The sequence below is a fragment of the Hyperolius riggenbachi genome, chromosome 3 (assembly GCF_040937935.1).
Source record: "Hyperolius riggenbachi isolate aHypRig1 chromosome 3, aHypRig1.pri, whole genome shotgun sequence".
Classification (NCBI taxonomy): Eukaryota; Metazoa; Chordata; class Amphibia; order Anura; family Hyperoliidae; genus Hyperolius; species Hyperolius riggenbachi.
In genome coordinates, this window is record NC_090648.1 from 427,676,852 (window position 1) to 427,698,839 (window position 21,988).

The 21,988-nt window shown below is 45.5% G+C and overlaps 1 long non-coding RNA gene across 2 annotated transcripts in view; it reads left to right on the forward strand.

Annotated features, from left to right (window-relative positions):
- Positions 1-1,136: 1,136 nt before the first annotated feature.
- Positions 1,137-21,988, forward strand: part of LOC137561633 (uncharacterized) — an 81,151-nt gene continuing 60,299 nt past the window's right edge. Inside the window, exons 1-2 of one of the 2 annotated variants that reach the window (XR_011030077.1) lie at positions 1,137-1,261; positions 8,736-8,856. This is a non-coding gene — a long non-coding RNA (uncharacterized lncRNA). The remainder of the gene's footprint in view (positions 1,262-8,735; positions 8,857-21,988) is intronic. The other variant, XR_011030076.1, reaches the window with a different exon arrangement.

Consider the following 21,988-nt stretch of genomic DNA (forward strand, 5'->3'; position numbering starts at 1 on the left):
TGTAGGCGCAGCCAATACGCGCGCAGTACGGGCTCGCTCGTGCATGAGGTGGAGCACAGTCACAATCAGAAATCTGACAAGCCCTCATAAGGGGTCTGTGAGTGGCCACCATAAGTTCACCTAGGGTACACTTTAATTATGTTACGCTGCTACATTGCGTTTCTGAATGGTGTATATGAAGGTACTGTACCGTCTTACTATAAACTCTGCCACAACTATGATCACCAAACAGTAAAGACAGTCTACTCTCCAGGATACCTCAAGTGTAAACATAAAAAAAACACTTTTTACCAGGAAAGTAGAGAAAAAAAAATAAAAACTGACCTCCTATGCCACCAAATGCAGGTTTTGTTGATTAGCCACACCCTTCATAAAAAACTGCTACAGCACTTTTCTGCCCTTAGGGCCTGAGCCCACTAACGCAGTTGTGTCCGCATTTCAGTTACACATCAGGCAGGGGTCACACTTACCGGCTTTCGTACGCGTTTTCTGCACAGAAAAACTGTTTTCAACTGAGAACTCATGTTAATCAATGAGCTAGGTCACACTTGAATGCAGATTTCGCACACAGAAAAAAAACTGACATCTTGCGCAATTTGTCAGTTTTCTCTATAAATTACATTAGCTGCTGTAAGGTAGAGGTCACACTTGTCTTTCAGTTTTCTGAAAAGTGTAGAAACTGAAAGACAAATGTGACCCTTAGGCAGGGGTCACATTTGTCTTTCAGTTTCTACACTTTTCAGAAAACCTCTACCTTCCAACAGCTAATGTAATTTATAGAGAAAACTGACAAATTGTGCAATATGTCAGTTTTTTTTCTGCGTGCGAAATCTGCATTCAAGTGTGACCTAGCTCATTGATTAACATGAGTTCTCAGTTGAAAACAGTTTTTCTGTGCAGAAAACGCGCATGAAAGCCGACAAGTGTGACCCCTGCCTTAATGTTACAGATGCTGAAAAGCGGACAGAAGCAACTACAACTGCGTTAGTGGGTTCAGGCCCTTTCAAATACAGAACTGCTGAGCCTGAGATAGCCTGTCATTTGTGGGTGGGAGGAGTCTCTCAGAGTAGCCTGGTAGGTGTGGTCTGTGAGGTGGTACTGTGTTTCTGCCTGAGGTCTGAGCCAGCCTGAGCCTATCACTGTGAGGAGAGGAAGTGGAGTGCCAGGCAGCCACTGAATGAGGCCTTCCAGAGCTGCCACAGTGCTCCCCTGTGATTCCAGTCATTGCAGTACTGGGTGAACAAGAAGGGGAATAGACATGGTGAGTGCAACTCTGGGTCATTTTCATTTTGGAATTTACAGTTTAGGTTTGCTTTAGGCCTCATTGGAGGAGGTGTTCCAACATTTCAGCTTACCCATCAAGAGAGGTACTATAATGAGGCTTCCCCTGTTCTCTACAGCCAGCTGACCCAGCACTGGCACCTCTGAACAGTACACATTCAAGGGAATCTGAAGCCAGGAAAATCATTTAAAATAAACACATGATGTAGCTGCAAATGAATATTACATACTAACCTCACCATCAGTTCCTCTCAGAGGCTCACCATTTTCTTCTTAAAGGACTTACGAGGCGAAATTACTAAAAAAATTACCTTCCTCATCTTTAAGGCTGGTTTCACACCAGGACGTTGCGTTTTAGGGGACGTTATGGTCGCATAACGTGCCCCTAACGCAACGCCTGGTGCTCCCTGCTTTGGACGTCAGAGTGAGCCGCATTGTGCAGCTCACTCTGGCGTCCGTGATGCGTACTCTTGTGCGCATGCGGCATCACGTGGTCCCGCCGGCCAATCGCTGCACAGAGCGGCCGCTCCAGGAAGTAAACACTGCACGTCACTGAGTGCAGTGAATATTAATTAGCCATGTGCCTGGCCGCTCTCCGCTCCTCCCCAACGTTACTGAGCATGTGCAAGCAGTCTAACGCGGCTCTGCCGCTTAGAAAGTACTGCATGCAGTACGTTGTCTGGTGGCACAGCGTTACTATGTAATGCAACTTGGGCACTATGAACAGCCCATTGATTTTTCATTGTTGTGCGGTGGGGTGCGTTACAGGCTGCTTTAACGTGCGCCTGTAACGTCCCACTGTGAAACCAGCCTAAAGGCACGGAGGACGCCGTCCGTGCCGATCCGCCGGGTCCCCCCGCTCACTAGCCCCCCGGGCCGGCTGCAGACCCCACGGCCCGGGTCGGGCTCTCCTGCCTCTCGCAACATGGCCGCTTCCTCTGGCCGCGGCTGCGCAGTCCGCCTGGCCGCGAGTGCGGCCGCGCAGCTCTAGGGCCACCCCCCGATCCATGCTACGTAGGTAGCCACATACCATACAATTTTTTAAATATCTGTTCAATTTAAGAATTGCAATCAAATTTTCTGACTGATTGTAACATTTCAGAAATATGACCAATGTACCACACACCTATGTTCAATTTTTCCCCAATTATGATAAAAATGATTGGAAACTCTGAGAAAATTGCTAGGGTGTGTATATTAATAAATTGACAATCTAACACACACCATACAATCTTTAGAGAAATTGAAGAAAAATATCTGGCATTCCGGATATATATATAAATGAAAAAAAAACGGGAAATCCGATCGGATTTTTCAGTCGAATGAAAAAAAAAGCTTTTGATTTTTTCGGGAGATCCGATCGTTGTTATAGAAGTGTCGTAAAATCAGATCATTTTATTGGAAAGTGTGTGGTCACCTTTACAGTGATCCCCTCCAGTTCTGACAATATTTTGTCAGAACTGAAATGTACCAGTTGCTGTCAGTTATATATCAGCAGCTGTCAGTTACAACTGAATGTGCAAGGTAATGTCTATGTTTCCCTATGGCTCAAGTGCGTAATATTACAGATTAACAGTGTGCTGACCAGGAAGCTGTTAGGGGGTAATTGCCGTTTTTAAAATGGAGGACGGAGAATTCCATTGATCACAGTGGACAAACAGGACGCAGGAGAGGAGAAAGAGATTGAGTAGTAGACTACACGGGAGGCAAGTATGACCTGTGTATGTTTATTTTGACTTTTTATTTTAAGTTCAGGTTTTCTTTAATAACAACAGTGGCCTGCCTGCACAGGCACATTAGCGTTTTTCCGCTCTGTGGAAAAAGCCGAGCACGCTCAGGTCTGCTCTACTGCGCAGAAACGGACGGTTCACATCTGCGCAGTAGAACAGACCCGATCAGGTTAGGCCATATCCGCATGAGCAGAAAGCCGCTAGTGCGTCTGCGTGCAGCGTTGACATGCCCTTGTTGCTGGACTTTCGGTGATCCCACCGCTAGAACAGAGCTGGACAGGGGGAGTCTGTTTAGAATCCAGAAGCTTTTCACCTTCCCCCCCCACCCAAGGTGCCGTAAGTACCCCCTAGGGCAGAGCTAGGCAAACTTTAAGCATCCTGGGCCGCATGCTGCGGACCGCGGGACACATTCTTTATATTCCAACCTCCCACCCTCCCTGCAGAGTTGTAAGCAGCGGCGGGGTATTTGGAACTCTCCTCGTTCACCGATTCCTGCTTCATGTCTCCATGGCAACAGGGCATCACGTAACTCTGTAGGGAGGGGGGAGGGAGAGGAATCCGGCCGAAGTTTGACCAGCGCTGCCCTAGGGGCACTTTTTCATTTCAGAGCCACTTTAATGCTTTGCCGTGATACACAATATTTTCTTTACAGAAAAAATGCTACTAAAATGGACAATTCGATTTACAAAGTTGTAACAGTGATAGGAGGAGCATAGAGCCTTTTCACACCATCTGCGTTCTGTTTTGTTTTTGAAAAGGCTTGCGATTTTACAAGTACAGTAAAGTTACAATTGGAATCGCAGGAATGCATTCATAATAAGTGCTTTTCCAGTTTTGTAAAAAGCAGGGCTGTGGAGTCGGAGTTGGAGTCGTTGATTTCATAAACTGAGGAGTCGGAGTCGGATGATTTTTGTACAAAATCCACAGCCCTGGTAAGTATTAGAGTCGGAGTCGGGGCCATTTTGGGTACCCGAAGTCGGAGTTGGAGTCGTGGTTTCATAAACTGAGGAGTCGGAGTCGGAAGATTTTTGTACCGACTCCACAGCCCTAGTAAAAAGGCGATCAGTTCTACTGCATTTTTCCTGCATTTCGATTGAGGCCAACATAGTAAAAGCACATAGCATGAAATGCAAAACGTGTTTGCGATTACGTTTTGCGATATTTGATGTGAAAGAGACCTATAGTCTAGTCAGGTTTACAGAAGGTCATTGAGATGCAAATAGTCCCAGCTGGCAAGCAGATTGTATGCATCTTTGAATTAGTCCAATGAAAATTAGGAGGAAGTGCATTTGGCCCATTCCAAGCTGCTTATGTAACGTGTGCAGTGGTGTTAGGTCCACATTTCACACACTCAGGGTACGTTTCCACTTGTGCGGTGCGATTTAGACAGGAAAATCGCTGCAACGAATCTTCATGCGGTTTCGTTGCTGTTTCTTTGCGGATTTTCACGCGGAATCGTTCGCGGTTTTGACAACGCGATTTTTACCATGTCAATGCCGGTAAGCATTGACATAGGTTTTTAAGCAAAACGCCAGGAAAACCGAACGACTAAAACGCTTGCGGTTTTCCTATTTAGTTACATTACCGGTGAATCGCATGCGGGTGTGCGGCGTGCAAATCCTGATGGTTCTGCCGTGCACATTTTTCTGCACGACAAACCGCACAGAATCCCGCACAAGTGGAAACAGTCCCATTATTTGTAATTGGTTATGCGGATCTGCATGCAGAAAACGCATGCAGATTCGCTGTAGTGGAAACGGGCCCTCGCTGTATTTCCCACACATCTACGAGTGGAGATCCTGAAAACACTGTTCTGAATTAAAGTGGACCTGAACTCTTGCTCAGGACAAATGGAAAACCTAGAGTAATGCATCCTGTATGTATTGAGAGGGTTTAGCTTGTCTAATTCACCCTTATCGGTGACTGATCACAACTGTAATGTGATCTTTCAGCTGTCTCAGCTGGCTGCCTCGACAGAGCAGCTAATTTGTAAACACAGGAAGTTAACCCCTTTTCTGCTTCCATGAAAGCAGGAAGTAGACACACTGCAGATATATTGCAGGATTTGTATCTGCTGTAACAAAGAAAAGTTTTTCTTTAAAGCACATTTTGCTGTTGCTTATCTTTTAGAGCAGAGAGAAAGTCCTGAGTTCAGGTCCGCTTTAATGCCCAACAGTCGTTTTTTGCCCAGTATTAGTACAGCAGATGCCCCTTTTTACGAGGTAAAGCGTGGTATTTGCCGTGGATTGTCTACAGAGAATATTAGACATTAGGTTCTCAACAACTTGTACGCGTACCCCAGGGGGTACTTTAGCAGGCCTCAGGAAGCAGGGATCACCTGGCATTTGGGAGAGCTCTAAGAACCAGTGGCATAGCTAGGGTATTTTACACCCTGTGCTGATTACTTACAGACACCAACTCCCCCCCCCCCCCCCCCCCAAGTGAGTGCGGCGGCAAAGCACACCAGGAAAAATGGGTGTGGCCATGTATTGATGGGGTGGAGTTAACTGTAATGTAATGGTGTAACTCTAATGCTGGATCCACACCATACCATTTTTCGGCAGATTTACCTGCCAAATCGACTATTTCCAGCATGTCCGATCTGAGAATCCCCCGGGTTGTTTTTTGTTTTTTTCACAGATTTCCTTTACATTTATTAACCTCCTTAGCGGTAACCCCGAGCTCGGGGTAAGCCGCCGCGGAGGATATCTCAGCCCCTAGTGGGGCGATTTCTGTTCTGTAAATTGCTGTACGCGCAGCCAGCACTTTGCTAGCTGCGCGTCCAGCTCGATTGCCGCCGCTCTGCAGCGATCATCCGCACGCAGCGGCGGAAGAGGGCCCCCCCGCCAGAGCCCTGCGCAGCCCGGATCAATCAGTCCCGGGCAGCGCAAAGGGCTGGATCGGATGGGTCTGACGTCAGGACGTCGGCTGACGTCCATGACGTCATTCCGATCGTAGCCATGGCGACAGGAGAAGGCAAACAGGAGATCACATTCTATACGCAATCTCCTGTTTACTTTTGTTGCCGGCGGCGATCGGACTAGAGGGACACATGCGCCCTATAGTGGTGTTTTATGTATCTACCACTCAGGTAGCTACATGAAACAAAAAAAAAAAATCTAAAAAAGTGCAATGCAGCCTCCTTGGTAAAAAAATTTAACCGCCAAGGAGGTTAAGAGTGAGTCTGTGCATTTTTTTCCCAACTCTGACTACAGGTACCCAAAAATTGCTCCGACTTTCTGACTCCATATCTTCTCCTCCACCCCATGTTTGGGAAGTCGCCATCAGAGGCCTCCTTTGCATCACTTGCTGACTACTTCTTCAGCATATACAGCAGCCATATTTGTGAAATAATTTGTATCAACTCTACCTCCAATGGATGTAACTAATTTGAAACAGATTTTTCCTTTTTTTTCTCAGGTATGGTGAGTTAGGTACCCCCTGTCATGGATGAACTGTGAAGAAACGCAATCAATCGGTTTTCTGATTGTGTTTCACTATTGTCTAGGGACAGCAGAAACCTGGAGTCTGGTCTTTTCCAGCTGGATACAACTGTTTCTCTGGAGATTACAATGTTTTCTTTAATTACAGGGAACAAAAGAATCGCCCTTTAGCAGGCCACTGGCTACCGTATTTAAGGACATATACGACGCACAAAATGGGGGGAAAAAGTCCCTGTGTCTTATACAACAAAGGCAGGGAATCCCTTCTGAACTCCCGCTGATATGAACCGCCAACCCTTCGCCATGTTATGGATTCCCTGCCTTTGTTTCAGCTTCCTTCTTGTGTCTCCTGCCTCCCCTCCCCCCGTGCTGCAGTGTAAACAGTGTATAGCAGCAACTTACCTAATCAATTCTCCCGCGGCGATGTCAGACCTCTGCGCTCCTCCGCTCTAGCCTCCTCTCCCTCCCCATTTGTGTCTCCTGGAACACCCTGTGCTGTAATGTATAACGACAGCTTACCTTCCATGCTCCCGCAATGAATACAGACATCCGTCTCTCTTCACTTCTCCCTCTAGTGTCCGGCTTGAAGCGATCGCGTCATCCGTACAAGCCGCCCACAAGAGCGAGAAGTAGAGTGGAGACAGATGTCTGTATTCATCGCGGACGCATGGAAGGTAAGCTGCCGCTAAACATTACCGCACAGGGAGTTCCAGGAGACACAAGGGGGAGGGAGAGGAGACACGCGGGGAGTAGGGGAAGGACAGAAGGGGGAGATAGAGGGACGTATGGGGGACACAGAAGGACACATGGGATAAACATGGGGCAAACAGAAGGACACGGGGGATACATGAGGACACATGGGAAGGCATATTGGACACGTTGGGTAGACCTAGGGGAAACAGGAGGACACATGGGGCATACAGGAGGGCACATGGGATACAGGAGGAGACATTGAGGACACAGGAGCACACATGAGGACACCATTTGGGGAGAACATGTACAAGATGCTCCTGGAACATGGACACACCAGTTTTAGCATATATATTTTTTTCCCTGGTTTTTGCCCTCTAAACCTGGGTGTGTCTTCTGGAGCATCTTATATGGCGGAGAGTACGGTAAGTGTGAATTCTGCCAAATGGTCCCCTTTCACGGCAGAGGGAGTCTGAGCACAGCCAGCAAGCTTTCAACTCAGCATGGGGGGCATACTTGTAGGCACCGCTCTGGGCATATTTAAAATGGCTGTACTGTATGATTTTTGCTTTTGTTAAGAGATACCATACTTATGATAAGTATGAAAAGTATATAATTTGATTGGTAAAGTCCCGTTGAGTATTCTCATATTTAATTCATGAATCTGGCATACCCAGTGGCTGGGTTATTAAACTTCTCAGTAACAGAAAATCCTACAATATTCATGTCTAGCATCAATGCGATCACTAGTCTTTGGGGATTGTGAATTAGCTATTACTATTTATGTGCAATGAACGTGGACTGAGATATGAAAATGTCATATATTACTTGACATTTTCATAATTTAGACCACATTATTGTGACTATTATATGACTTAAGATTCCCGCCGAAAATAATAGAACACCCATCCTCCAGCAGTAGGGGCAGAGCCTGAGTATGCGCCTCAGAGCAGATATGTATAAAAAGAACAGGTCATTTTCAGCAAAAAGTGCTCCATTTTTACCACCTGACCAGAGCCAGTGAGAGAATCATGAGACTGGTCTCCCTGCTGTTCACCTTCTGAAACAAAGGACACATTTTTAAGTATTCATTTCTTTATTTGTACCTTTTTTATTTTATCTGGAATACTCCCTCTATGTAGTTATTTTTAATAATTTTTTATATATATTAATGATTAATATTGCATTTATAATAAATGCATACCTGCTTTAAGCCACGCAGAAAGAATCCTAGCCTTTCCGGAGATTCGCTACCCTGAAGTTGTATTTTTTAGCCAGAGCAGAGTGTTTAACAATTTTCATTCGCAGGTTTAGAATAGTCAGAGCAGGTTCCTCTGTCCTCATACAGAGGTGGTGGCCGCCCTGTACCCAAAATATTGCATAGTAAAGTGTTTGTGTCGCTCACATGCTCCCTCCTAGCCTGTCTGCTGCCCAGTTCCGGCGGTTTCAGCGCATTGATTGCATCCACGTGGTTGAATAGTCTGTGGGTTGAAATAGATTGGAAGGCATTGAGCAGTCCAGCCACTAGGGGGTGTTTGACAGCTTCCTCTTTTGTACTGAGTTCCCAGCTATTTCCCTTTTCTTTCTGTAGGTGGGAATTGGCTGAAATAACTTACTGTTTGACCTGGAGAAGGGAGTCCTATTACTTAAATGAGGTCTACATACCGGGTTCCAAAAGCTGTGACACCGAGAATATCATCTGCAAGGTGCTCGTGAGTTTCTGTGCTATAGAATTCCTTTTTCAATGTTTTTCCTATGCCTAAATAACACATATTTAAAGGGAACCCTGATGTCAGAGGAATGCGAAGGCTACAATATATGGGGCACAAGGACAATTGCCTTACAATTGATTATATCGCCCCTTGGATAACATGTTTCCCTCACTGCAAATAACACTTGTTAGATATTATTAACTTTTTGAGAACTGGTGTCCAAATCTGAATGTCATATAGCCAACAGCATTTTTACTCTACTTGCAGTTTGCATGTACTGTTATCTCGCCAACTGCTTTACAAGTAATATTTCCTGTGAAATTTCAATCATCTTGTTGCCTGTATGTGTTACATATGTTCATTACAATCCAAGCCACATGTGTGCTGCAGTAACTCTGTTATTGTGCCTCAGAGTTCTCCCCGGGCTCTTTTAGCCTGGTGCTCCACCTGGCTAATTTTGGTGAGCACCTGGCTGTCATCAGCTCACCTTCTCCTCCTCCTCCTCCTATGCTGTAAGCAGAATTGCCCCAGCCATGCATTCACTCGGTTGCGCCCAGGGCTGGTTTAAGCAACAATGGGGCCCCAGGGCAAAATAAACCTGGGCCCCCCCCCCAACATATACCCCGGAACAAAAATCGGCATTAGGGGACCTTTTTTGCAGCTGGTATAGTCAGGGTGTGAAGCCCCAATCGGTCGGAGCTCCACATTCTGGCTATCCCAGCCTGCATGGGGGACAAGGGGTTAAAAAGTTTCAGGAGGGGGGACCCCACATAATTTTTTTTTTTTAATTCCCACACTCTAAACATAAAAAAAAAAATTGGGGAAAATAGGAAAAAATGCCAGGGATCTTCATACAGCCATATTGCGGCTGTATAGCGATCCCTGGCCAAAGCGCTGCGGCTGCGTATAGACCCCCTGGAAACCCCGTCAGGAAATTTATTGCGCTTTCCTTTGATGCATGTAAAATTACACTACCGTTAGGTTTGCTACTAAAAGTTACATGTACCGCATTTAAAAGTATACTTTTTTCCTTCGAAACTTTAAAATCGATTTTCTCAAGAACCATAACGTCTTTTTGAAAAATAGTTTTTTCCTCTTATTCCTAATGATCTCTTTAACATATCCTGCAAATTTAGGTTTCTAGCATTTAAGGTGGATTTGCTATTAACCATTAAAGTCGGCAGGTTTTTAAATGTGTATTTTTTTTCCTTTGAAACTTTAAAATCGAGTTTCTCAAAAACTATAAGGCCGATTTGAATTCTTTTTTTCCCTCTTGTAGCCACTGGGGGCCCCTACAAGCTCTGGGGCCCTGGGGCAGCTGCCTCCTTTGCCTCTATGGTAGCGCCGGCCCTGGTTGCGCCTCACCCGGCTACTTTTCATGCCACACGGCTGGGGAAAAAACTGTGGGGAAAACACTGCACCTGAATAATGTCATGCCTTAATTGTAAGGGCAACTTGCTTCATTTTATGAATCTTCTGAGGAAAATTATTTAGCTCTGAATATTATACCTTGTACTGCTAATCACCCACTGCAACTTTGCACCCAGCTGTTCTTAGCACCCTCTGCAACATAGCACCCAATTCTGCTCAGCACCCATTGCTTTTTTACTTCTACTTAGCACTCACTTTAGCTTGGCACCCAAAACTGCTTAGCATACATTGCATTTTTGCACCTTACATTGCTAAGGACTCGCTGCTACATGGTACCCAATACAGGAGCCCAGTGTCATGACTGGCAGCAATAAGAATGCCCAAGGCAGGCATCACGGAGTCCAGTGTTGGGCCCCCTGAGGTTCAAAGTAATGCAAGGTGAACAGAGAAGAGAAGTCTCCTCTCTAGTCTCCATCTTCGATCTACTTTCTCCAGGCGTGCCATCTCAGGTCATGTGACCTGCTGGTATGGAGGGTTTGGAGCGGTAAGTTATTTCTCACCTCTGCAGGGGAGGGGGTCACATCAAGCTACTCATACTGTGGGGGCTACTTCTGGCTACCCGTATTAGGGGTCCCTCTGGCTACCTATACTGAGGGGGCTACCTGTATGGGGGGGGGCTAGTTCTGGCTACCTATACTAGCAGTCTACCTTTGTCTACCTATACTAGGGTATGCTACCTAATACTGAGGTTTGTCTGGCTACCTAAACTAAGGGCTACCTATACTGAGGGGGGCTACTCCTGGTATCCTATAATGGGGCTATATCATACTTGGGACCCCTATGGTTACCAACTATTGAGAGGTATTTAATACTGGTGACCTATCTCGCTACCCATACTGGGGGCTACCTAATCCAGGGGCGTACCCTGGCTACCGTTACTAGTGGTCACTTATGGCTACCTATACTGGGGGATGCTACCTAATACTGGGGGCTTCTCTGTCTATCTATACTGGCGTGGGTTATCTATACTGGGAGGGGTGGCCTACTTATTATTGGTGGGTACCTCTGGCTACCTAAAACTGGTGTGTGGGGGGAGGAGTACAAAGGTACGTTATAAATTTTGCTTGGCGTCCCCTCTCTCTCCTGCTCTATGCACTTTTGGCAGAACCGTTAGCATGCAGGATCAGAACATGATCCAGTGTTATTGGTTTTAAGACTCTAGTCTACATACAGAAGACATAATTAGCATGTATGCGGACAGTACTATATTATACCTTGTGGGAGGGGGGGGGGGCTGCCATGGTGCATGCACTTGGTCATTGATGAATCCAGCTACTATTCTGGGCTCTGTGTAACCCACTCAAAATCGATCTTGCTGCACCTTGACCTCCAGCTTACAACCCATTTCGAATGGATCACTGCCTCTACACTCGGTACCCATTTTCAAGTACCTTGGAGTACAATTTCGCACAGACCCTAGGCATTATCTCAGTCGGGAAGTTCAATCCATCACATACAATCCCGATGCAGGGCATGGGCAAAGTTACCTTTATGCGTGATAGGTAGAAACAACCTAATTGAAATGGGTTTACTACCAAAAGTCCTAAGAAGCTTAGGTCAATGCGGTTGAGCTTTGTGTGGGGGAAGGGATGGTCTAAACTGAAATGTTCTCTACTACAAAATCACACTGGACTGGAGGTATAGCGCAACCAATGTTACACAAATACTACTTCATGGCCCAGTTACAGCATATAGCAGCGTGGTTCACTGTACCACCTTCCACTAATGTTGAGACCCTTGGGTACGGTCAAGACCCACATTTAGATAGTACTGCCCTGGACGATCTCCGCCACACGATTCCTGACAAACAAGGCGACACTATAGATGGCTTATGATGAAGGTTCCTGTGATTTTAACAACCCCAAACTCATCTAAATGACAAAAGGAGACCAGGAACCCAATGGTTCAAAATCGTGTAATTCAGAAAAGCAAATTGCTAAGGATGTATATACTCACAAGGGTGGGTTGCAAATCCTTGCAACCACTGTCAGAGCAGGCGGAAAATTAACTGCCCCTGCTTCGTTTTCCAGGTCTGTAACAGGAACTGGCCTGTCCTACTATAGCAGTGCCTTAGACACTAAAACAGGGGTGGAGGTGCCCAATGCTTAAAAGAAAGGCTAATAAACTGATGATCTTATAAACAGAGAGGTAATCTTACCTCTCTTGAAGAATTTGGACCAGTCTATTGAAAAAATGTCTTTGATTTGGACACATACATTTGAGACAACACATTTCACAGGTGCTTGCCTGCTTCCTCGGGTAAGAAAAAAAAGGTGCCTTAACTTCTATGGCTGTGTAGTGAGCATGAGTGTTTTTCACTGAGCTGAGGAAGCGGGCAAGCACCCACAAATCAGAATGTCAATTTTATTTATTTATTTTTACAAATGTTACTTTGGTAAGTACAGGCATGGGGGGTTAGAAGGGGTTGATAACTAAAGGAAATGTATTTTTTGATGTATTTTAATTTTACTTTCTGGCCACAAGATGGCACTACACAGTATCCTGTGTTACCAGCAAGTTTTTGATCCCTTTTTTTACTATCATTGTTACCTTCATTTTTTATGAATGGACATGGTTTCTGATTTGAAGTAATGTTCATTTGTACACAGGCACACTTCGATTGGCTCAGGGAACACATGTTTCTGTTCACCAATCACCCACGTGTAAGTCCCGCCATGAATTAGCAGCGGGCTCCCGCCACTGATTGACAGGACGTGACTGTATGTCTTGTTTGAGCGAGCGGGGCACACGCTGGATCATAACTGGTCAAAACGTTCCTGACTGAGGTGTTGTTTATGGCAAAACGAGGGATGGCTTGTAGATGTCTTGCACCCTTGTCTCTGACATTTGATAACTGGATTAAAAGAGTGGACAACTTTCTACCTTATAAAAAGATGGTATATGTGCATAGGGGTGCTATAAAAAGTGTTCTACCTGGTAAGGGACTGATGGAAAAATCGCCTGTGAACAGCTTAATGTGTTTTGTTGTTGACTAGTCAATAAATGAGCGTTAAGTGCGCAGCGTGCGATGTCTGCTAGTTTATCACTTGACATGGATGCAGCCTATGGATGCAGATTCCTGGGCTTTTCTTAGCTAGGATGTATAAGATTCTTTGTAATGTATTATCAGAATTATGCAAGGTTGTCTCAGTTATGCGTTCATTGCTACTTTGCTTTCCTGTAAAGCTAAACTGCGTAAATGAGTCCTATCAGACGCAGCTAAACCGTTTTTCCTAAGCGCTACAGTGGCTTGCAAAAGTATTCGGCCCCTTTGAAGTTTTCCACATTTGTCATATTACTGCCACAAACATGAATCAATTGTATTGGAATTCCACGTGAAAGACCAATACAAAGTGGTGTATACGTGAGAAGTGGAACGAAAATCATACATCATTCCAAACATTTTATTACAAATAAATAACTGCAAAGTGGGGTGTGCGTAATTATTCAGCCCCCTGAGTCAATACTTTGTAGAACCACATTTTGCTGCAATTACAGCTGCCAGTCTTTTAGGGTATGTCTCTACCAGCTTTGCACATCTAGAGACTGAAATCCTTGCCCATTCTTCTTTGCAAAACAGCTCCAGCTCAGTCAGATTAGATGGACAGCATTTGTGAACAGCAGTTTTCATATCTTGCCACAGATTCTCGATTGGATTTAGATCTGGACTTTGACTGGACCATTCTAACACATGGATATGTTTTGTTTTAAACCATTCCATTGTTGCCCTGGCTTTATGTTTAGGGTCGTTGTCCTGCTGGAAGGTGAACCTCCGCCCCAGTCTCAAGTCTTTTGCAGACTCCAAGAGGTTTTCTTCCAAGATTGCCCTGTATTTGGCTCCATCCATCTTCCCATCAACTCTGACCAGCTTCCCTATCCCTGCTGAAGAGAAGCACCCCCCAGGGCATGATGCTGCCACCACCATATTTGACAGTGGGGATGGTGTGTTCAGAGTGATGTGCAGTGTTAGTTTTCCGCCACACATAGCGTTTTGCATTTTGGCCAAAAAGTTCCATTTTGGTCTCATCTGACCAGAGCACCTTCTTCCACATGTTTGCTGTGTCCCCCACATGGCTTGTGACAAACTGCAAACAGGACTTCTTATGCTTTCCTGTTAATTTATTACATTATTTTCACTGGCGTTCCTCTTGAACCATTTAAGCTTTCTGGACGTAGTAGCTACGTCCAGAAGGCCATGTGCGCTCCCACAGCCGATCACGCGCGTGCACGCGTGCTCCTGGCCGTGGATCGTTAGCCCAGGAATTAATGAATCGGGCCATGGTGCCCGATCACTGATTATTCTCCCCCGCAGAAAACCGACTGCTTCTCTCGGAAGCCTCGCTTTTTCTGCCTCCTACGTCCCCCTACGTCCCACTAAGCGTACATGTTACGCATAGAGTGACGTCATGTAAACAAACCTAAGGTTGCCATCTTGTGGCTAAAAAGTAAAACTACATCTACATAAAAAAACAACAACATATATTTACCTAAAAAAAATGACTATTTACATCCCACCCTCCCAAAAATACCCAAATAAAATGTTTAATAATAATAAAAAAAAATTACAATAAAAAAAAACAAACACGTAAATATTTACCTAAGGGTCTAAACTTTTTAAATATCTATGTAAAGATGAAATATTTCTCTCTATTGTTTCTTTTTATTATAAGCTTGTAAATAGTGATGGGTGCAAAATGGAAAAAATGCACTTTTATTTCCAAATAAAATATTATCGCCATACATTGTGATAGGGACATAATTTAAGGCCTCTTTCACAATGGGACGTTAACTACCTGCGGACCGCCGCAGTATAAATCTACGGCGGGCAGGGGGCGCTGCGGTTCTGACCGGACGTAAACTGTACGTCCCATTCACCGCTCGCCCCCCAAGTTGTCACCGCTCGGTCTCCGCCGCAATGTGCTGCCCTGCTGCCTCTATGACGGCAGAGCAATGTGAGCCGGGCAGGAGCCGTTTTCATTGGCTCCTGGCCCTGTCATTCATGTAAGCCGTTCCCATTGGCTTACATTGAGTGACGGGGTCAGGAGCCAATGAAAGCGGCTCCTGACCAGCGCACAGCACTCTGCCGTCATAGCGATGGCAGAGAGAGCAGCCTGCGGCGGGGACAGAGCGATGTGACCGGCGGGAGCGACGGATTATTGCGGCGATTCGTCGGGAAGCGGCGGTTTACTGGACCAGCACCCTCTGGTCATTAAGGGGGCAGAGGGTGCTGGTCCCGAAGTGGTTAAAGTCGCACGTTATAAAAATTTATAACACAGACTAACGCACAGCAATACAAAGTCTGTGCGACATTCACAGTGCACACGTTGCGTTGTGTGTAACGTGTAGCAATATTTAGAAAGTGCTGCATGCTGTGTGTTTAACTATAAATTTGCTGCATTATGTGTGTTGCACATGATCAGTAATGTTTTTTTTTTTTTTTTAATGTAACGCATGCACCGTTTTCGTTCCATCAGTATGCAACGAAAACGGCGCACCAAGAGACACATAACACAGTGCAAAATAACGTTCAATTTCATAACCTACATGCGCTGCGTTAGGGGCACGTTGTGCGACTTTAACGTTGCATCAAACGCAACGTCCCACTGTGAAAGAGGCCTAAACGGTGTAATAACCGGGACAAATGGGCAAATACAATACATGTGTTTTAATTATGGAGGCATGTATTATTTTAAAACTATAATGGCCGAAAACTGAGAAATAATGAATTTTTCCAGTTTTTTTCTTATTCTTCCTGTTAAAATGCATTTGCAGTAAGGGAGCTCTTAGCAAAATTTACCACCCAAAGAAAGCCTAATTGGTGGCGGAAAAAACAAGATATAGATCAGTTCACTGTGATAAATAGAGATAACGTTATAGGCTAATGAATGGGAGGTGAAGATTGCTCGGATGCATAAAGTGAAAACGACTGAAGGCTGAAGTGGTTAACCACTTAAGCCTACAGTGTCGAAAATTGTATGCATCCGAGCAACGTTCACTTTTCTAAGCGCTTTTGTGTAGCGATGGTTTTTTCACTTCCGGATGTCAGACAGGAAGTGAACTCTTTGCCCCGGAAATGAATAAATGCAATGTATTTATTCATTGAAAGCGCTCGGGAAATCGCTTTTCAAAGCACTTTTTCATGTGCTTTGCGATTTCCCTATCCTTTCTATTAAATCACAAAACTGTCAGAAAATGGTGTAGGAGCCATGTTTGTGATTGGATAGAAAGCTCATCACTCATGTGAGAACACTCACATAGATCAACATTGCAGAAGCGCTGTGAGGCCTCCTGCACACTGCAAGTGATTCCGATTCAGATTCCGCTTTTTAATCAGTTTTTACATCAGATTCAGATTCCGATTTGCAGTTTGCTCCCTGCACACTGCAAATCGGAATCTGAATCGGATGTAAAAACGTATTAAAAAGCGGAATCTGAATCGGAATCGCGTGCAGTGTGCAAGAGGCCTTAAGGCTATTTTAAAAATCGCCAGCGCTTTAAAAAAATTGAAAGCGCTCCAAGTGTGAACAAGCCCTCAATGTAAAGCTAGAGAAGAAACATTCTCTGTAGGGTTGAATTTTAATGCATACCAGATGACCGCTATATTATAAGGTTTTTCTAATTACTCGCTTATCGATTTGAGAACCTTCGATAATTATAAAGATCAACTGATATGCAAATTAAAATGACACATAAACTGGAATTTAAAGAGCTAAACCAAAGTTCTGCAAGGGCTAATCAAATTCAGAAGCCGTCAAAAAAAATGATATAAGAGCTAACCAATAAAGCTGCCAATTTATTTATCAACAGCTCCTGAATCTGGTAAGTAACTGAAAGTTTCCTAATAATTTTCCTGGCAATCTAAAATAGTTCTTTGCTTCTGTAATATGTTTTTTCACCACTAGATGGTAATCTTAGACCATGTTTTTAAAATATTTAACACCATTTGATCAACAGGGGGCACTAAAACCCTGCAAATGTAATTGTCAGCCTTAGGAAATTCCCTGTATTGTGTCTGGTACATAATTGTTGATCTCGGAATGCCCCTGTGCCCAGGAACAATTCAGGCTATGTTCCGCAATGCCTGACTGCACTGCTGCTGTCATACGGGTCATAATCTGCTCAGTGTGCAAGGGGAAAAGGGGGGGGGGGGGGGAATATTATACAGCAAGTGTGGTCCTGGCAATGTACTCTGTCTATAAATAACACAGGAGCTGGATTTAGAATGCTGATCGGTGTAATGGTGTGCGTGAGCCTGTGTGAGAACGCAGATGATACAGCTGCAATGTAACCGCACACTGCATTGCGCACCAGTGACTGCATTGTGACCACATGTAATTGCCTGGTCAAAATACTGTATTATGACTATTAGATGGGCCGTTTGTTTGGCATGGACAACTAGGCATATGCCGAGGATACCGCCTACTGGAGAGGGTGCCACAGAACGACACCACACAGGGTTCTTTATGGGTTTGTCAGATAGAACATCTAGTTGCATTTAGGATAAGTTCACACTGATTTTTTTTGCCCCCCCACAAAAAATGCATTTTTACGCCATTCTGGAGAGAATCGATATTACGGCGGCTGTACCATGGCTCCAGACATTGGTAGTACGCTGAGAGAAAAATGAAATGGGTGAGTGGTTTGTGGCAGCTAGAACAATGCAGAGGGAGATAGCAGGGTCCCATTGGGTAATCCTGGCCTGTGATAGTCCAAACTGATGAGGATAAGAAGTATACTGCACACACCTGGCTCCACAAACCATTGTTTGCACGGTCCAGAGAGAGACAGATAAGGGCAAGGGTGAGCAGCCCCCGTCGGCACTCTATGTTTAGGTGCAATGAAAGGTATGTTTGATTGATGCCGGCATAGTGTTTCCAGCGCGTGAGGTGACATTTAGGAGCTGTGTAAAAGCAGCCCAGGTCACGTCTCTGCTGTGTGCAACCTGATTTCACCCTCACCCAAAAATAGAGGGCTCAGCGGAAGGCCAGCCGGCCAGTGGCTTAACCACTTCAGGCCCAGCACTGAAGATTCTGGGAGATGTGACCAGTCCAGCACTAGTCTGGCAGCTCCTAGAATAAAGACAGATAGATGATTTATGGTTTCCCTGCGTTTGAGACCCCTGAAAATCATAAGGGATCCAGCAAGTGTCACCTATTAGAGATTAGCATAAAATTCTCTTAAATGGCAAATATTGGTTCTACAGAACCTAAAATTTGCTTTTACATTTTATGAACCTCACTATCTGCTACTAGTTTTTGACGTTTTCAGCCTTTTCCTGCGTCATATGAGAACATAGCGAAGCAGTGGCGTAGCTAAGAAGCTGTGGGCCCTGATGCAGGTTTTACATTGGGCCCCCCAAGCACTCTATACATAACCATTGATGCGACGCACCACAACCTGCCAAGGACAACCACAGTGTCAGAGGTGCAAGAAGGGGATGGGGAACAGTTTGTTAAGGATTACCACTATTCAAAGTATCTATAGAAGTAATTATTATCACAGGACCAATAGAGAGCTAATACTGTAGTTGAGGGAGGGCCCTTCGGGGCACCTTAGGCCCAAGGGCCCTGATGCGGTCGCAACCTCTGCAACCCCTATTGCTACGCCCCTGTAGCGAAGGTTGCTGAAAGTAATTTGCAGTAGTGTGACTACAGCTGTATGAAGCATCTGCAGCAAGAAATGTTCTTTAATACGTACCTGTAGTGCAAAAAAGTGCCCCTGGGGGTACTTAGGGGAAGGCTCTGGTTCCTAAAGAGGCTTCCCTCTTCCTCCTCAGCAGAGGGGAGCCAGCATTGGCTCCCCCAAAAATCCCTGTGTTGCTGCTTGTAGGGAGACTTGCGCAGGGGCAGTATCACTTTCCCCTCAGGCTCTGGTGGAAAAAGTCACGCCCGATTGGGTCCGCTCTACAGCGCAGGCGTGACCCGATCGGGCTCGGCTATTTCCGCTGGAGCCAGAGTGGAGAGCTGCTTGTGCCCAAGCTCACAGTGGCAGTTGTAAATATTATTGTCAGAGACTGTTCGTGGGAGCCAGCGCTGGATCCGGCTGGCTGAGGAGAGCGGGGAAGCCTCATTAGGATCAAAAGGGTTCCCCCTCCCGAGGTAATTACCCCCCAGGGACACTTTTTTTTTACCTACAGGTTTACTTTAAGTAAATGTTGGACATCCAGGATGGCTCTTAAAGCACACCTGAACTGAGAAGGATATCTGCCATATTCATTTCCTTTTAAACAATACTAGTTGCAAGGCTGTCTTGTTGATCCTCTTCTTCTAGTACCGGAATAAGTTGGCACTTTACAAATCAATAATAATAAATTTAGCCATAGACCCAAGCATGAAGAGTAGATGTTTCTGACTGAAGTCTGACTGGATTGGTTGCATGCTTGTTTCAGGTTTGTGGTCCAGATGCTACTGCAGCCAAAGAGAACAGTGGGACTCTCAGGCAACTGGTACTGTTTAAAAGGAAATAAATATGGCAGCCTCCATATCCCTTTCAGTTCAGGTGTCCTTTAAAAAAGTTCTTGCAGATTTATGCACACAGTGGCAACTCTTAAGCCTTATAGACACGTATAAAGACTGCCATCTGGGGCAGAACAAGAACAATACCATCAGCAAGTGCTTGTCAGAGTTGATGCGCCAGGCAGATTGACACCCCCCATACTCCAAGGTAAGATTGGCCGTCGACTCATCAAGGGGAGTCGGGGGCTGCTGCAGTGGGGGAGGGACAGCAAGTTTGGAACGCCTGAGAAACTCTCCTAACACTTAATAAGATCACATGGCAGTTTCAGAGTAGCTGCACATTGCAGAATCTGTCTGTAGTCCCTGTGCACCTCCGCCATATCTTACAGTATGTTCATATCCCCCTGGACATTCAGGTACCTGTCAGCTTTGTCCTGTCATGTGATCCCTCCTGTCAGTCATCCAGCAGCACTGCGACTAGCCTGTCATGTTCTATAGGACATCTTCTTCTGTGCTGGTCTGTGCTCTGGCCACTTCCTGCACTGGTAACTCCAGCTCTCTCCTCTGTTCTTGTATAGTTTCCAACACACACACATCAGTCTAAATGCAAGGCAAGTTAAAGCACATTTCTGGACTGGTTTTCTTAACCCTGTGCGGCACACACTTGCATTTACCTCAGGCAGAAAAGTTTATGTGGGCACCATAGACTCCTACTTCCACCCCCTAACAAGTTTGCTTACACCCCCCTCGACCACAGGTGGAACTACATTTCACCTACTCAGTATAACAAGTGTAGACACCCCCCCTCCCCCCCCCCCCCTCTGCCCCCTTTAAAAACAAAATCAAGTGCTTCCACTAATCCCCACCCCACACCACAAATTTGGTCAGCATACCTCCCAAACCCCCATAACAAGCATGTGTAGCAAGTTAAACTTCTCTCTTCCCCAATAACACCTGGCTACTTTCCCAACCAAATTGATCCAACCCTGCCCCCCTTGCCACCCTTCACATGGTTCCTGATGGGAAAGGGGGCCCCAACATTTTCCTTGTCTCCCAAGCTGGGGCCTTCTTCCTGTGCTTCCTGGAGAATCGTCTCTCAGTCTCCTGACCGCCTTAGCAGAGAACATGGGTGGTGCTGACATAGTCCCCAGTCTTTCTCTGGTATGAAGCAGGTGGGTTGGGCACCCGTCACTGTGTAGCAGCAGTGTTATGCTGCGCGGGTCACGTAAGAGTATTCGGGGCTCCCAGCGATCGCCGCGGCCCGAATTATACCTCCCTCCTTGCGACAACTCGGAGGGGGAATAGTATTGAACACTGCTGGAGAATTTAGCTGCATATTTCAGTATTTATTGTGAGTGAGTCATGAAAAAAAGACTCTCAACATGAAGTAGATATTAGAAAGATCTACACTTGAGCAAGCCACCACGCTCAAAGCAACACCAGGTTTTTATATAGGAGGATCTGTTTGAGTGATGTAACCACAATGCAGTTCTTGAGTTAAAAAATTCAAAATCACACTTTATTGTATCAAAAAGGTTATCAAAAGGTAAACACTGAATTTATCAATAAAAATTCTTCAGAACATGAAAGTAGAAGATTATTCAGTTTTGATAGATAGTAGACACAATATGCTTTGTTTGATGAAACAGTACATTTCAGGCAACGACACTAGTCCGTTTCAGGCTGATAACCCTTCATCAGGCCTTTACAAAGCAACAAATATATCTTTAACCATTTAATGACATTGTATTGTGTTAAAACGTCATGCGTGAGCCTGTTAACGGCAACATGACGTTTGAATACTTTGCTCGTTCCCGCCGCCGCTCTGCACATGTGCGTGCCGCTCCCGTGCTCTACCCAATCGCAATGCCTGGAATGAGTGGACGTGACCGCGATCATCGGCCACGTTCATTCATTAAACAGGAAGCCGGCAGTGTATTTAAATGAGGTCCGCATCTGCCGCCACTGTGCGCCCTCTCTCTTTTCTTTGGTCGACTCTGATCTGAGGGCTGAGTGACGGGGAGGCAGCAGTGGCGAAGAGGCAGTAGTGGCAGCGCAGCACGGGGCAGGCATGGCACCCATGACACCTATAGCATGAGTCATGCCTGCCCCCCTCCGGATAAGTCACTGGCAACAGCTGTTGTATTTTAACCTGAACATAGCGTAAGCTGTAGTCTCATTTGTGTGACTGGAGATGTGCTGTATTGTCCAGCACATTGCTGCTTCACCTGGGGATGTTCTGTAGG